The sequence below is a fragment of the Aythya ferina genome (genome assembly GCF_964211825.1).
Source record: "Aythya ferina genome assembly, chromosome: 7".
Lineage (NCBI taxonomy): Eukaryota > Metazoa > Chordata > Aves > Anseriformes > Anatidae > Aythya > Aythya ferina.
Window position 1 is genome coordinate 23,869,788 of NC_140302.1, and position 14,187 is coordinate 23,883,974.

At 49.4% G+C, this 14,187-nt stretch overlaps 1 long non-coding RNA gene across 3 annotated transcripts; it reads left to right on the plus strand.

Moving 5' to 3' along the window:
• The first annotated feature begins 414 nt into the window (after positions 1 to 414).
• On the plus strand, positions 415 to 8,442 carry LOC311440157. 3 transcript variants are annotated; one of them, XR_014695229.1, is made up of 4 exons: positions 415 to 535; positions 986 to 1,109; positions 3,801 to 4,009; positions 4,086 to 8,442. It is a non-coding gene; the product is annotated as an uncharacterized lncRNA (long non-coding RNA). The 3 variants fall into 3 exon arrangements; XR_014695230.1 differs by having other exon boundaries at positions 4,110 to 8,442; XR_014695228.1 differs by having other exon boundaries at positions 3,801 to 8,442.
• Positions 8,443 to 14,187: the final 5,745 nt, after the last annotated feature.

Below are 14,187 nucleotides of genomic sequence, written 5' to 3' on the forward strand. Positions count from 1 at the left end.
GCCACCAAATGAGTCCTGTGCAGGGAAATATCATTTCATGGTGCTGCTGGGACTGCACCATGCCCAGCCCCAACTCTCCTGTTGGGCCTTTCTCTCTGTGCTCCTCTCCTTTCTGCACAGCCCCCCTGATCCCGGGGGTCCTTGGCAAAGCTGCAGCCAAGACCCCCCCCCCAGGCTGGCTCCCTTTTGCCTGGGGCTGGTGGGGAGGCTCTGCCCCAGATCCTGGAGAAGGCAGAGAGCGAGGGGATGTGGAGTGCAGCGGGTTTTCACGGCCTGTTTCCTGGCCATGATAATCACATTTAGCACTTCTGTAGCACCTGGGATGCTCCAAGCACCTAGGCATCTGCTCCTCGTTACCACCCCGCTTCCCATTTGCAGCATCTCTGCCCCCTGCCCACGCACACCTCCGGCAGTGATAGCTCACCCCTAAAAACGAGGCTGCCCCCAGCTTCCCCCAGTCATCTCCTTTGGGGCAGGGAGCTGCGGCCTTGTTCTGCTTTGGGGCTGGGGCAGGAGGCTGCCCTCCAGGAATGGGGTAAGAATTTTGGGGAGGATGCCATGGCATGGAGAAGACCTTTTGTGACCATGTTTGTCATTTTATTTCCTCCTGGAGTGAGGAAGAGCAATCCATGTCCTTTGGTATGACGACTTATGGGCCTGGTGACACGTGGCAGCTGGGGCTTGGTGCATCAGTGGAGCTTTCGGGAGATGTTGGAGGGATATTTTGGACTTGGTTTAATGGGAATGAGCAGAGTTGGTGTGGAAGCAGTGCTGAGCTCCAGAAAAACTGCTTACCCACCCACTGGCCCTGTACCATGTCAGCCAGAGGATGAGAGAGGTCCTGTTGTGGTTGGGTTGGAGACAACAGCCAGCGCTCCAGATTACTCATGGCCCAGTCTACTCTGCAAAGAAACATAATTTAGATGTTCTGGGGGTAGAGGGAATGCTCTTGGGGTTTATGCATCTTACACCATCTCTCCTACAGGGGCTGTAGCTCCAGGAGGTCCCCTGGGGCTGTCAGATGCGATGGCCAAGATGCAAACTGCGGCCGAAAAGTCCTGATCCAGTGGCTGGGCTGTGTCAGGAAGAACCACATCAGCTGTGCCCAGGTATTGCTGCTTTGCTGAGTTGCTGCTGTCAGTAGCTATGGGCTGGAAATGGGATGTTGAGGGCTGTGGGAGCCTGAACTATGTCCCTGCTCCCCCCTTTTCCCCTTTCTTAGAGCTTTTATAGCAGGAGATGGGAGAACTCAGCCTCTCTTGCTGTGATTATTCTGTATATTGGAGTAACACCCCAGTGGCTGGAGTCTCTTCTTTTATGAGCTGCTCACAGAGTGAATGGCAGCCCTTTCTCCCAAGGGCTTGAGTTTTGTGTGGTCAGCTACAACAGGTGCCACAAGCCAGCAGACAGATCTCAGCGTGGCCCCTGGTTTAGCTGCTGCTGTGGCAAAGGAGAGCCCTGGGAGGGGATCTGAGGGATGCTGAGGGATGAGGGATGGTGTCCCTGCGGGTGCTCATAGCAAATGTGAGAGAAACTTCAGTAGCCATGCCCCAAAACCACCCAACCCACAACCAAAAACGCTGCCGCAGCAGCTGAAACGCAGGATGAGCACACTCGAGCTGTACACGGGTAGGAAAAATTTGGCTGTGGGATGTGAAAGGGGACCCTGAGCGCTGGCTCGATTTGCACGCTTAGGCCCCATCACCCGTGAGAAGCAGCTGCCCAGCTGGGAGCCGGCCCTTTGGTAATGGCCTGCGAATTTCCCCGGGCTCTGCTAATTGCTGCCCGGCTGCTAGTTACAGCTCCCGGTCAATTGCTGGGAGCGCTGGGCCCTGCAGAACAACCCCTTGAAATGGGTTGTTAGCCCAATTAACAACCAGTTTGGCTTCGGTTCAGGCTGTTAACCATCAAACAGCTAACTGCTGGTAATGATTGATTTCGGAGGAGCCAACCTGCTTCACAAAGCGCCATTAAAGCCAAGGCTCTGGGAGCGCAGCTGGCTCGGACAAACGCGAGAGCTGTCCCTTGCCATGGAACAGACAAGGCTGTGGCCAGGCTTTCTGCCCATTTTGGTTAAAGTGTGGGGTCATCATAGCGTTTTGGGATGAACTGGCGAGCCAGCTCTGCTGGCATGTGATGCTCAGGTGGGCAGCCCCTTGTCCCCATGGATTATCAGGGCATCCAAAGCCTCCTTGGATGGAGAGCTCTTGGTGTCCAGCTCTCTTCCCCAGCTGCTCTTCCACCCAGGGAATCTGCAAAGATGAGTTTGTCTGATTTAGACGTTCAGGTGTTTCCACAAATCACCTGGGCCCTTTCCATCTGCACAGCCAGCTGGGGGCTCCTACAGGGAGGGCAGGGCCCATCAGCATATGCAAGCCTGGGAATGCCTCCAGAGCAGCCTGGGATGCTGGCCTGAGCCTGCTGGTGGGCAATGCAGACACATCTGCAGATGTGACTATGTCTATTAAAGCCATAAAATACTCTCTGAGCCCTGGGGAGGGCTGACAGCATGGGATTCAGGCACAGTTTGCTTAGGATTGCTGGTCAGGTCTTCTTCCATTTTCCTCCACTGTCTCAGGCCCTATTTCTCCACCACGCACTGACAGTTTGCTTCTAACACATTGCTGGTGCTACATCAAGGGCTTTGCGGGGATGTTTCCCCCCTGATCAAAGTGGCCGATTCAAGCTGCAGCATGTACGGGGAGGAGGGAGGCAGCCACCTGTTTGGGAAACGCTTTGAAAACGCAGGGGACGTGCTGCAGAGGTTGACCTTGTGAAACGGACACTGCAGAGTGGTGCAGGGCTTGGAGCAAGTGCTTGGCATTCAAAACCTCGGTTCTTGAGTGTTTGAGGGTATTCAGGGGGCTGTGGTCCTGCCAGGGCCATGGCACAGCAACCAGAGCTCTGGTTTTGAAGCTGGGTCCCGGTGGCTTCCAGCAGCACAGGGATACCCAGACCCATGTAGATATTTGAAGATCCTCCATCAAGGTTTTTCCAAGCACAGATGTGGTTCCCTACAACGCCATCCTTTCATGGAAAAAGACAGAAAGGGATCTTTTCTGGGTTCTTTGTCCCACATCCCCACCGGGATGTACCCTTGCATGTTGTCTGTAATTACCCGTATTAACTATTCCTTGTGCAAATAGGTGCTTATTTCCTCAAATATCTATGAAAAATAGCATATCCCTCTGCCACACTGGGGTTGCCTTGTCACCCTCCCTGCCTGGGGGGCCGGGCTGCTGCCTGGGATGCCCCCCATGCTGGGCAGCCCCCATGCAGGGAGCTCCTGCATCCCAGGGGTTTTCCCTGTGCAAGGAGCACCTGATTCTCACAAAGGGCAAAAAAGAGAAGTTTGGGTAAGCAGGAGAGCTGAGAGCCCAGCTTTCCCACTCCCTGTTCTGTGAGCAGATGGATTTGCAGCACATGTATTTAGCTATTTGTGTTGGATGTGGCAATCCTGGCTGGTGCATCTTCTGCCCGTCCTGCTCCCTCTGCAACTGCTGCTAAGTGCATCCCTCCAGGAGATGGGGATGGGAGCTTCTCACCTGCTGGAGCTGGGGGAGCTCCGTCTGCTTGGGCTTTTTCTGTAAACCAGAGAAAGTCAGTTATAAACAGCAGCCATTGGTTTTGTTGGGGGCTTTTTTTAGATGCTGAAAATGCTCCATCATCATCAGGCTGGCTTTGCTTTCAGCAGCCAGCACGACCGAGCCAAACTCTCAGCAGAGAATCCAGCAGGAGAAGCAACACAACCTTTCCAGGGCTATTTCACTGAACTCCAGTGTCCTCATTCCTCCTCATAGCTTGTGCCACAGCAGCTGATGCTGTTCTGGGCTCTGCACGGAGGCAGGGGTGAGCACCAAGGAACTCGCAGCCGGGGCTGGGAGCAAGTGGCACAGCCCTGTTTCAGAGAAGGAGCGGAGGGAGTCAGAGCACAGAAGGATTAAGGTCTGAAAGGACTCCTGGCAGAGCTGGGAATCAGCTGAATCAGTCTGCGAGAGGCCAAGAAAAGGTATGGAAGTGGTCCAGAGGGGGAAGCAATGTCTATATGCAATAATCTGAGCTATAAATGAAGTAAAAAACCACAGAACTGATCTTTTGCTAAACCTCAGGTCCGATTCCCCAGCTTTGAGTGAAGGTTGGACTTTGTCCCGCATCCCTAGTGGAAGAACCCTGTTTTCATACAGGAGCAGATTTTAAATTCGTGGGGATTACCCTGACTGCCTGGTCCAGTCCCCTGCAATACCCTGACGAGAGGATCCTGCTCAGTGTCCTCTGAGTGAAAGCTGTAGTCCTCGGGTACAGACAAGTAAGGAAGGAAGGATATCCTGCAAGGATTCTGTATTTCAATATTATCTGGTATTTCTGATTTGAAATTGCCCAACTTCAGCTCCTGGCACTTGATCTTGCACTCTTTTCTTCTTTACAATGCCATCCAACTTGACCAAGCTTCTGCAGGCACTGAAAGCAGGTTTTCCAAGCCTCTCTCACCTCTTGGAGCTATTTTTTAAAGCTGATTCCCATCTGTCAACGTCTCTTGTGAAGTGGAGCCAAGTGTTTTGGCCGCAGCACCTGGCAGGGGAGCCCATCATTGCCTTGCTTGTGTCCAGCGCCTTGGGAGGACGAGCGATGCAGTGACCACCCACTGGTGTGATCGCCCTCACCTGGGGCTGATGTTTTCCCAAAGGTTCCTGCAGGGACTTCCAGACAGCTCGAGGCTGACTGTGGAGCTCTGACCCTCGTTCAGTCAGGATTGCTGTGCCTCTGCCAGTTTTGAAGAACAGAGGCACGGACGATGCCCATGGGAGGCACAGCTAAAGCATGGTTACGGTCTCCCATCCCTCATTTCCTGCTGCAAAGGCTACAGCACATCTCCAAAGCAAAGGCAGCGTTACTTTCATAATGAATCCTGAAATCCTGACCATCACAGTTGCCCAGGAGGGCTCCATCTCTGGTCATTGAAACATTCAGCTGGTGAAGTCAGAGTTATTTTTGCTCTCCGTCGTGAAAGAGTAGATCTGCAGTCATTCCTCTGATTTCAGTAGACTCGCTCTGAGAGAAGAGGTTTGTGCAACCTAATTATCTTCAGTGCCTGTATTTGCAATTTTTCTATGCCCAGTCATCACAGCGAGTGCAGAGGCTTTCATACAGCCACAGGTTTTGGCAGAGTCTGCGCTCGGAGAGCGGTTTGCCATCTGCAGGTGCTGTCCTGGAGCACTTGCCTGGGAGCAACCAAAGGATGGAGAGGGTCTGACCAGGGAGAGGAAAAGACACTGCTGTGAAAACCCCAAATCCAAAAGGACACAGCTGTGACTTGTTGCAGTATGTGCAGAACCTGGTGCACTGACCTGCATCCCACCGCTATTATGGCCTGGTTAATTGTAGGAAAACCATTTTCCTGCTGCTCTCTGCTGGGTGGTGAAGGGGCATCCCCAGACCCAGGGACTGGAGGAGCAGGAGGGGAGGGCGGTGGTTGCTGATACACAGGGGGCTCGGAGAAGTGCCTGCACTTCACTGCCTCTCAGAGCGATCGCTGCGAGGAGCTGAGGGTTTCACCACCTCCCCTCGCCGGGCTTCGCTCTGCACTTGACACCGGCGCAGGGGGATTACTTGTGCTTGATGGCTGTCTCCACTGCAGAGCCGCCTGTCCAACAGCAAGGCATCACAAGGAGGAGATGCGATGTTCCCAGCACCAGGCTGAGCACCAGAGCACCGTTTTTGGTAAGATGTGACATGGAGGTGTCCCTATGGGACGTGCCACCAGCTGGAGTGGTGGGATGGAGCAACCCCCAGGCCATCATGGTCCCAGTAACTCCAGTCACCAGACTTCATCTGGGGCTACCTGAGGAAGCCAGCTTGCCTTGGCCTCAGTCAGGATGAGAAACTTCCCAACAGGGAGAAAAAAATTACAGCTACTTTTTTCTCTAACTGTGAAGCTTCGTGAGCTAGGATTTTGGACAAGCCCTCGGCGCTGTGACTTGGGATCCCCTTACGGGTGGTGAGGACGTGGCTTTTCTTTTGTATTTGCTACCTGTGGTGTGGGAGGCTCTCCTGGTGGTGTGAGCTAAGGGACAAGAACTGGAGAGGACGTAGGGGCAGGAAGGTGGGAAAGGCTGGAAAAGCAGGAGGAGGCAGAGGACCTTTCTCTGCGGGCAGCCAGGGGGGAGGTGAGGAGGGGATGGGGGTCCCACCTGTGCTCACTAAAGCACTTTCCCTGGGAATGAACATCCCAGGGAGGAGAGGGAAGCCAGAGCCACTCAGCCAGTGAAGCATGTGGGCTTTTAGTCCTGCTCTCACCTCGAGGACACCCGGAGGTGACAAACACGCAGCCTCTGCTCTTGAGACCAGATGAACTCTAGGGGCCTGCTTCAAAGGACCTGGGAGGCAAAATCCCAGTGCTGCGGGCTGTTATTGCAGGGCTGTTTCTCTGGGTATCAACGTTATCTGCAGCAGGGTTGGACCCTGGTAGGTGGCCATGGTGCAAACAGCCCCAAAAGCCCAAAGAGAGGGCAGCCAGGCAGGAGGTGTTGGTGGCATACAAAGAGCTCAGGAGGGGAAGAGGAGAGTCTGCAATGTGGTGTGGAGACCTCATCCCCAGAAACATTCCTGTGCTGCCACTTGTTCAGATTAGAGCCTACAGCTGGTTGCTACAGAGGTAGAAACACTGAAGCTATTAGCTGCTGTATTTTTTTTAGAGATATATTTTTTTATGGAAGCAAATCTTTCCCCATCAAAGCAGTGAATTAACACGTCTGCCAACAGCCCATATATATATATATATATTTAAGATTGGAGGCATCAGAGGGAATATCAGGATGCTGCAGGGCAGTGCCGTAGTCTTGGCTGCAATCTGAGTGCCCAAATTGCTGGCTAGAGCTGTCGGTGCTGTCATGGATGGCAACAGGTCTCCTTGAGTTATTTGGCCTGCTTTGAGCTGCTAAGGAAATGCTCTAGTTTCAGGGAAGGTCAGACACCCAGCTCAGCCTGCTTAACCTCAGCAGCGATCTCGGGGCAGGGAAGGCAGAAGTGGCCGGCGAAGGCAGCAGCTTTGCTGAGGAAATGCATTTAATTTGATCTACACTGCACTTTTTTGTTCGAAAAAACGTTGATGCAGTAACATTCTGCACAGTAACTAGGGGTGGATTAAAGGTCACAGAGATAATGTAGCATGCTGAATTCACAGGCAGCAGATGGGAAGAGTCCTAGACTCTCTGGGAATGTTTCCCTGAAGTGTCTTCTCTGCAGCTTTGTGGGGTCTACCAAAAGACAGGCTGTGCATCTCTTTCCTAGCAGGTTGCAGTCTTTCCTGGGCCCTTTCCCTGACATTTATCTACATTTCTCTTTGCTTGGTTTATCCTGACAGCCCAGTTAATGCAGGTCTTTGCGGTGCCGACTGTGCTCAGCCACCCTGGAAGCAGTTTTTCCATGCACTCAGCTGGGTTTTGCTCCTGGGTGAGGGTAGGAGAGGATTTCCCCAATCTACTGGAACTTTTGCACTCGCTTGAGGTTCATGCAAAAAGTTCACGCGTAAAACAGAGGTGATGCCAAACTCACAGGTCACTGGAAGTATAATGCAAGGTTTTGGGGCGTGCAGTGAAGGATGCTGCAGTGCAGAGCATTGCTGCTGATTTCATCGTTATCACCCAGTGGAGAAAAACGCAGGGCTCACCGTGACAGCTACTGAAACAGCACGGCAAAAATAAGAGTTCCAGCAGTGAAGTAGGCTGGTGCTGCACCCCCCCAGTATTTTATGCTCTGTCCCAGCAGAGGGAGCCCGAGTTTATTAACAAATCCCGATCCCGGAGATAGCCGCTATCAAGGTGGTACCAAACGCCGGGCAGGATGCGCGCTGGCGGAGGAAGGATGCAGGAGATGGGGCGGTGATGCTCAAACCAGGGCTGTGTTTCCAACCAGGGAAACGAGATGATGGCTCACCAGGAGGCCCTGCAAGTAACTCTGCTCTCTAGGATGTTGAAACCATGGGAGATGACCTGCAAGAGCCAGAGGACTTGCTTGCCGCATGGGGAAAAGTTTTGCACTGAAAGGTGCAGCAGAGCCATGCTAAGCTGGGTGTGCTGAGTGTAGTTTGCTTCAGAGACTTCCCTCAAGGTGCAGACAGAGACCTGTGTGTCTGAATTTGTACTGGGCTGGCCAATGTCAATCCTGTCACCTAGACATTTCCCCCAGCAGTGTGCAAAACCATTCATCACTGTCATGCCAAATCCGTAGCCATCCTGGCTGCAAAGCAATGCTCAAATAACCAGAGTTAGGCACAAGGCAGTGGCTCTGATCCATGGCTTTTTGAACCAAAGGGGAGCATTTGAACAAATTTCCCTGAGATTTTGAGGCTCTGTGTTATGCTTGGAGGTATCCATTCAAGGGACAGGAGCAGTTTCAGTGCACAGCCCTCTCGGAGCTTGTGGGAAGCCTGTAAGTTTTCTCTGCTGATGATGTGAGATGGAGCATCACCTAGGGGCACAGAAGGCTCTGTCCCACAGCAAGTAGCAGCACTGGTGCCGTGGGTGCACCACGGGTGTGAGATTATCGAGGAGAAGAGAAGTGATGCAGCTGGAACATGGGAGAATGGCAGGTCATTTTTGCTCAAATCCCAAAATGATTTAAATCAATGCAAAGCCTTGAGCGAGCTTGACCAAGCCAAGACACTTGTTTTAGAAGACGGACAACAAACTGGGATGTTTCAGGGCATGGGGATGGGAAGGCAGACGACTCAGGCTTCACTGCAGGAAGCAGCAGACGGACATTTTCCAATGCAACTTTTGTAAAGAAGGTTAAATTTCTCTGAGATAAGGAGAGCTTCAGCGAGCTGGAATGCATAACAACCCCCCCGGCCCGGCTCATCCTATGATAACAGCTGTCGTGTTGGAAACCTAATGCTGATGAAAGAGTTAAAGGCTGGTTGATGGGCAATATCGGTGACACACCTCTGAATTGAGCATACTCCTGGAGTGAGACTGCGGACTGGTGTTACTCAATGAATAGAGGCCACTCCAAGGGAGTTTTTCCTTGAATAGAATGGGGTCAGGGAGCCGCTTTGGGGAACAATGGCTGCCACCGGCTAGCTGAATTTCTTACAATCACACACCATACCCCCTGATCAAATAGCTCCTTTGTCAGCCTGATATAAAAACATGTCATACAATGATGATCTGGAAGAATGACATGAGCTGGCCTTTCAAAGAGATCAGAAGGGCTTGTTTTGCACAAAAAGAGCCCCCATCAGAGTCAAGACAGGAAAAAAATGGAGAATAAAAGGGGGTGAATGGAAACAAACAGCAATAACAACAACAACAGAAAAGAGGGCAAGTTGGAAACTTGGGTCTGGCTTGTTTCACAGCATCCCATGGCTGCGGCAGCGCAGCGCGGCCGAGCTGAATCTGTTTGGGTACGGGCGTGGATGTCAGATTGCGCTGCCATTGGGCTCCCATTGTCATTCTGCACTGGGACAGAAGAAATTGCTGGATGGGAAAAGGTCACTTGGCCCAACGAATCATCTCCCCCCCCCCGAAAGTGTCTCAACACCATCTCTCTGCTTTCTCACTGTAGTTGTCTCCTCTGCCTTTCTCATATGATGTTCGTCTGCTGTCTGCACAAAGTTCAGCTATAAATGTTCATCTGCTCATGAGACCTGGAAAATGTCTTTATTCTGCCCAATTCCCTTTTTATCTTTTCATTTTTGATATATATATTTTTTGGTTGTTGTTTGTTTGTTTGTTTCTTGGAGTGTATACCCGGTTTTCAACCCTCTTCTCAGGATTTCAGGATTTACAGGGACATAATTGAGAGTTCTGATGGTGAGTGTTTTACACCCCAAATAGTGTTTTAAGATGTGCAGGGAAGTGGATCCCTCTTGGCTACTTCCAGGGGAACTGCATTCCTACAGTATCTATTGCAGGAGTCCCAAGAGATGGCATTTGCATACAATCACGACAATTATTTGCAAGCTAGAAAAGTTCAGCAGTCCTGGAATTAGGCAGCTAGAGATGCCAGGCAGTTTCAGCACCTGCAAGTGTTGGAAACAGCTTATGTTCATGTTCTAATCTTGCATTACAAAAAATAACAAGTCAGAACAGTCAGAAGAAATTATAGTGACTATGAAAACGATCTCTTCAGAAACTGTTCCTGAAAATACACTGACAATGTCAATACACTGAAGCTCTGACTCATGTTTAAGTATCTTTTGATGCTGTTTTTCTCAAAATGAGAGAGAGAGGAGACAAATTAAGAAAGAAAGAACAGAGCAAAAAATCCAAAAGCTGTTCTTTTATTATTATTTATTATTTACTATTTAATGATTAAACACACTAATCAGGAGCTATCTCAGAGCAGAGATAACATCAACTCTAGCTCATTGCTTTATGCTCTGAGACCAATCCTTATTATCGCATAGGATTTCCTGTTTGTGCAATATTTTATCCTTTCCTGCCATTTTGTATAGAATGTTACACTGCGTGTTACTTGGCATATATTCATTTATAGGAAAAGTATTTGGTAAACTGTGTTTACACAATACACTGTTTATTAAATGCAGAGAATATTTATAGACACACACCACACTGACATGTAGAAGCCAAAAGAAATTGTTGCTGACCTGAATGCTCAAGCTCAATTCCTTTACCTAAAAGTCTGCATTGCACAAAATTAGGGTCGTAATTAATCACCTCTTCTCCTGAAACATAGCTCTGAGAAGCTGTGCAGCTGGCTGAAAATAATTAGTCCATGATCTGGGTGCTGCCGAAATAAAGCTACATGGGAGATACTGGTTACAAATCACTGGCAGTTTAGGTTACGAGGCAGTTCCCAGATGCTACAAGTATACTCGAGGTGCTGAGGAAAACCAGCCTGCACTGAGTTGTGCTATTTGTGAAATAGTTTGGGATTGTAGTATTGAAGTTTGTATTACAGCAAAATAATACAAAAGGAGAGTGTGTCCCAGCACATGTGAGAAGCTAGGCTCTGAAAACGGTATTTAAGCACTAAATAAAATGACATTTCCAGTGGTTTTGAGCACCCAGCAGTTCTGCCACATATACTCAGTGGCAGTGACAGACACAAGTGAGTTTGCCAACCTGGAAAGCAGGTTTTAGGGCAGTGGCTTGTATTTAGGGTTGCTCCAACTGGAAACTTCAGGTACCCTATTTCTTAAGTGAGGAACCTGCCCTGGGACTGGGTGGTGGATGATGTGACCCAAAGCGAGTGTCTTGCAAGTGGTGAGAAGGTTTCTCCAGTGCTGGTTTTCATCTGTCTATCAGTAAAGCATACCGAGATCTCTTCCCCTGTTATTTTGAGGCCAACTGGAGCTAACTGGGGCTACGTGAGAAGAAGCTCTGGGCATGCCATTATCCACTGACTGGACTTTGCAAGTCCATTTTGACTGCAAAAGCGTTGATTTCTTTTCTAGGGTAAGTTATAAAATCCCCTTTGGGGCTCTGCTGCTGGTGGTGATAACCTGCAACTTTGCAACACCTTCATTTGTGTTGCTTAAACTGTTTTGCAGCGATGTTATTTGGCTTTCCCTGGACATTTCTGCTTTGTGGTTGGTCTTGGTTGCTGGGTTTTCTTCATTATGGAAGTTCTGGATAGGCCAAATGGATAACTTTTATGTTGCCTTTGGTCTATCTGTTTTGATGCAAAGCTGCGTAATTCTGCTAAATGCAGGGAACCAGTGTTGTTTACAGCAACCTCGCATCTGGCCCTGAAAATTTGGGCAACTCAGAGAAAGGAAAAAATTATGTTAAGGGAACACTAACTGCACAAATATTCCAAAGATTGGGAGGCATAAAAGCCAGGTTGCACACGCACCCTTAATTCTGTCCCTTTGTCTACAGGTGATATGGTCAAGACTGAAGTGACACAGTCACCCCGGTTGTTTCCACATCGCTTCTGCCTTCTTTGGCCCTTCTGGCTCTGCTGTGCTGAATCTCGCCTGTTCAAATTTCCAGTGAACCTTCTTGCATTCTCCTCTGGTTCTCATCCTGCAGTTATAACCTCGGTATTGGGAGCAAGCCTGGAAAATTTCAGAATGAAAACCGAAACCTTCCAAAAGGTAGGAGCAAATAAAAATCAGAGGATATTAATATAGCAACAGCTGGACTTCAGCTTTAATAATGTATATGTTTTAGAGCACGTAGTGATTTAGATCAGATACAGGTATTTCTGTGCACTTCTGTTAAACCAGGCCCTGTGCCAGTAATACAATGAGAGCCCGATATACTATATTAAAATACTAATTACTGAGCCCCTTTCTTCTGACGGGTCTACTAAAGATACTTCAAATGGATATGTGAGAATTGATCAAAGATTCTGCAGGCTGTTGCCACTGCTCACTGGGCATTGCAAACCAAAGAAGAACCTGACTCCCATGAAAAAGATACTGTGTTTTTACAAGCAATAAAAACCACCGGTCACTTGATTGCTATGGGGATGGATACAACTAAACTGGGCTTTCTTAAGGCAGGGAGCACGATCTAAGAGAAACAAAAAAAGACATGGGAGAGGGAGGGAGCGAGCGAGCGAGAGCTGAATTGATTTCAGTCTGTTCAGGTCTAGCTGGAAAACACAATGCAGCGAAACGCTCCCTCAGTCGGCAAGCTTCTTTTCCTAGGTTTTTCCCATGGTTTGAAGTGGAGAGGGAGGGATGGTATTAGAAAAAGCGTGTGTGAGAGAGAGACAAGGCTGCAGGAAAGGCAGAGAGATGAGAGACATCATTTGGAAGGGCGCAAAATAGTCCATTCCTTCTGGGGAGTGGAAAACTTTGATGTCAGCGTCGCTGGCTTTAAAGCGGCAGTGTCAGGTTCAGGCTGAAAAGCCCTGGTATTTGAATCTTTGTCTGTGCTTGCGCTTGCTGTGCCTCTGCACACACCTGCACGGCCCAACACCTGGTAGGGCACCCGCTGAGCCAGCGGGCCTGGCACGTCAGGGCAACGGGTGATGGAAAATGAGCACACGGGGGTAGGTGTCTCCACTGGCTCCTTCTACAGAGCTTCATGCTGAGAAAGCCCATTTGTATGTTCGTGTGCATGGAAAGAGAGGGATGCGACAGGAAAAACTGCTGGAGTGCTGTGGGCTTTACCCCTTTTCAAAAAACTATTATCTGTACTAACGCGGTTATAAGTCTCACGGTGCCCAAAGAGGTGAAGAGGCACAGCTCTAGGTAAGGAGGGTCACCTCTGAGAGGCATTATGATTTGTCAGTCATCACATCGTAGTCAATTCGGCTTCAAGAGTGACTACGGAAAGTCAGAAGCCCCTTCTCCTCTGCAGAGGCACAGGCACCTTGCAGAGCCTGGCTGGTTTGTCGTTCGAGTTGGGTTTGGGCATAATGCTACTAACAATTCAGACACAATAGCAATGATAAATCCGTTGCATACCCAGAGAAAAAGAGAAGGAAAATGACCAAATCTGTCACTCATGGCACTCAGGTGATTCTAGTAGAGCTGATCCAGAGCGCAGATGTCTCTTTCTCCTTTCCTCCATTCCAAGAGCAGAAAGATTTGCACCGATGGTGCAGCTGCAGGGACTCTTGCTCTGCTGGGTAGCAAGCTAATCCCGCTGGAATCTTCACCCCAAAATTGTACCAGGCACTAGCATGCTGCAAAAGTGAAATATTTGGGAATTATCCAGAGTTTCAGATCAAGCCAATGACAAATGCAATTGTTGCTGCAATGGTTTTAGGACTGTGAGGTCTCGGTTTCTAGCAAGAATAGAAGCATATGTGCATGGGGTGGCTTATGGGCCCTGATGGGAGACGGACAATGAATCAATTTACATTCAATTGACAGACCTCCTTTATCGGAGGGAGAGATTTTGACTTGAATCCCTGGAATGTCGGCATTTTCCTTCCCAATACTCGTTTTCGGTTTAAATAGAGTGAAAGGCCTATTTTCATGGCAGGTGGGCTGTAGAAGGGAGGTTTTAATGACTCTTTATTCTTGGATTTATAATCTGACACGCTGTACGCACATGTGTTTGTCACGAAACTGTGTGAGGTGCCTACCACCATCCATGCATTGTCCAGCAGATGTTAAAGCCATCAAGTGTGTTTTCTCCCAGTTCCAAAGGAAAACATTCTCTATTTTGGGATGTGGGATTTTTTTTTTTTAACTGATCTAAATAAACAAACAAAAATAGTCGTGGCGAGGCAGGGCTTACATGATCATAAGAAACCTGTGTA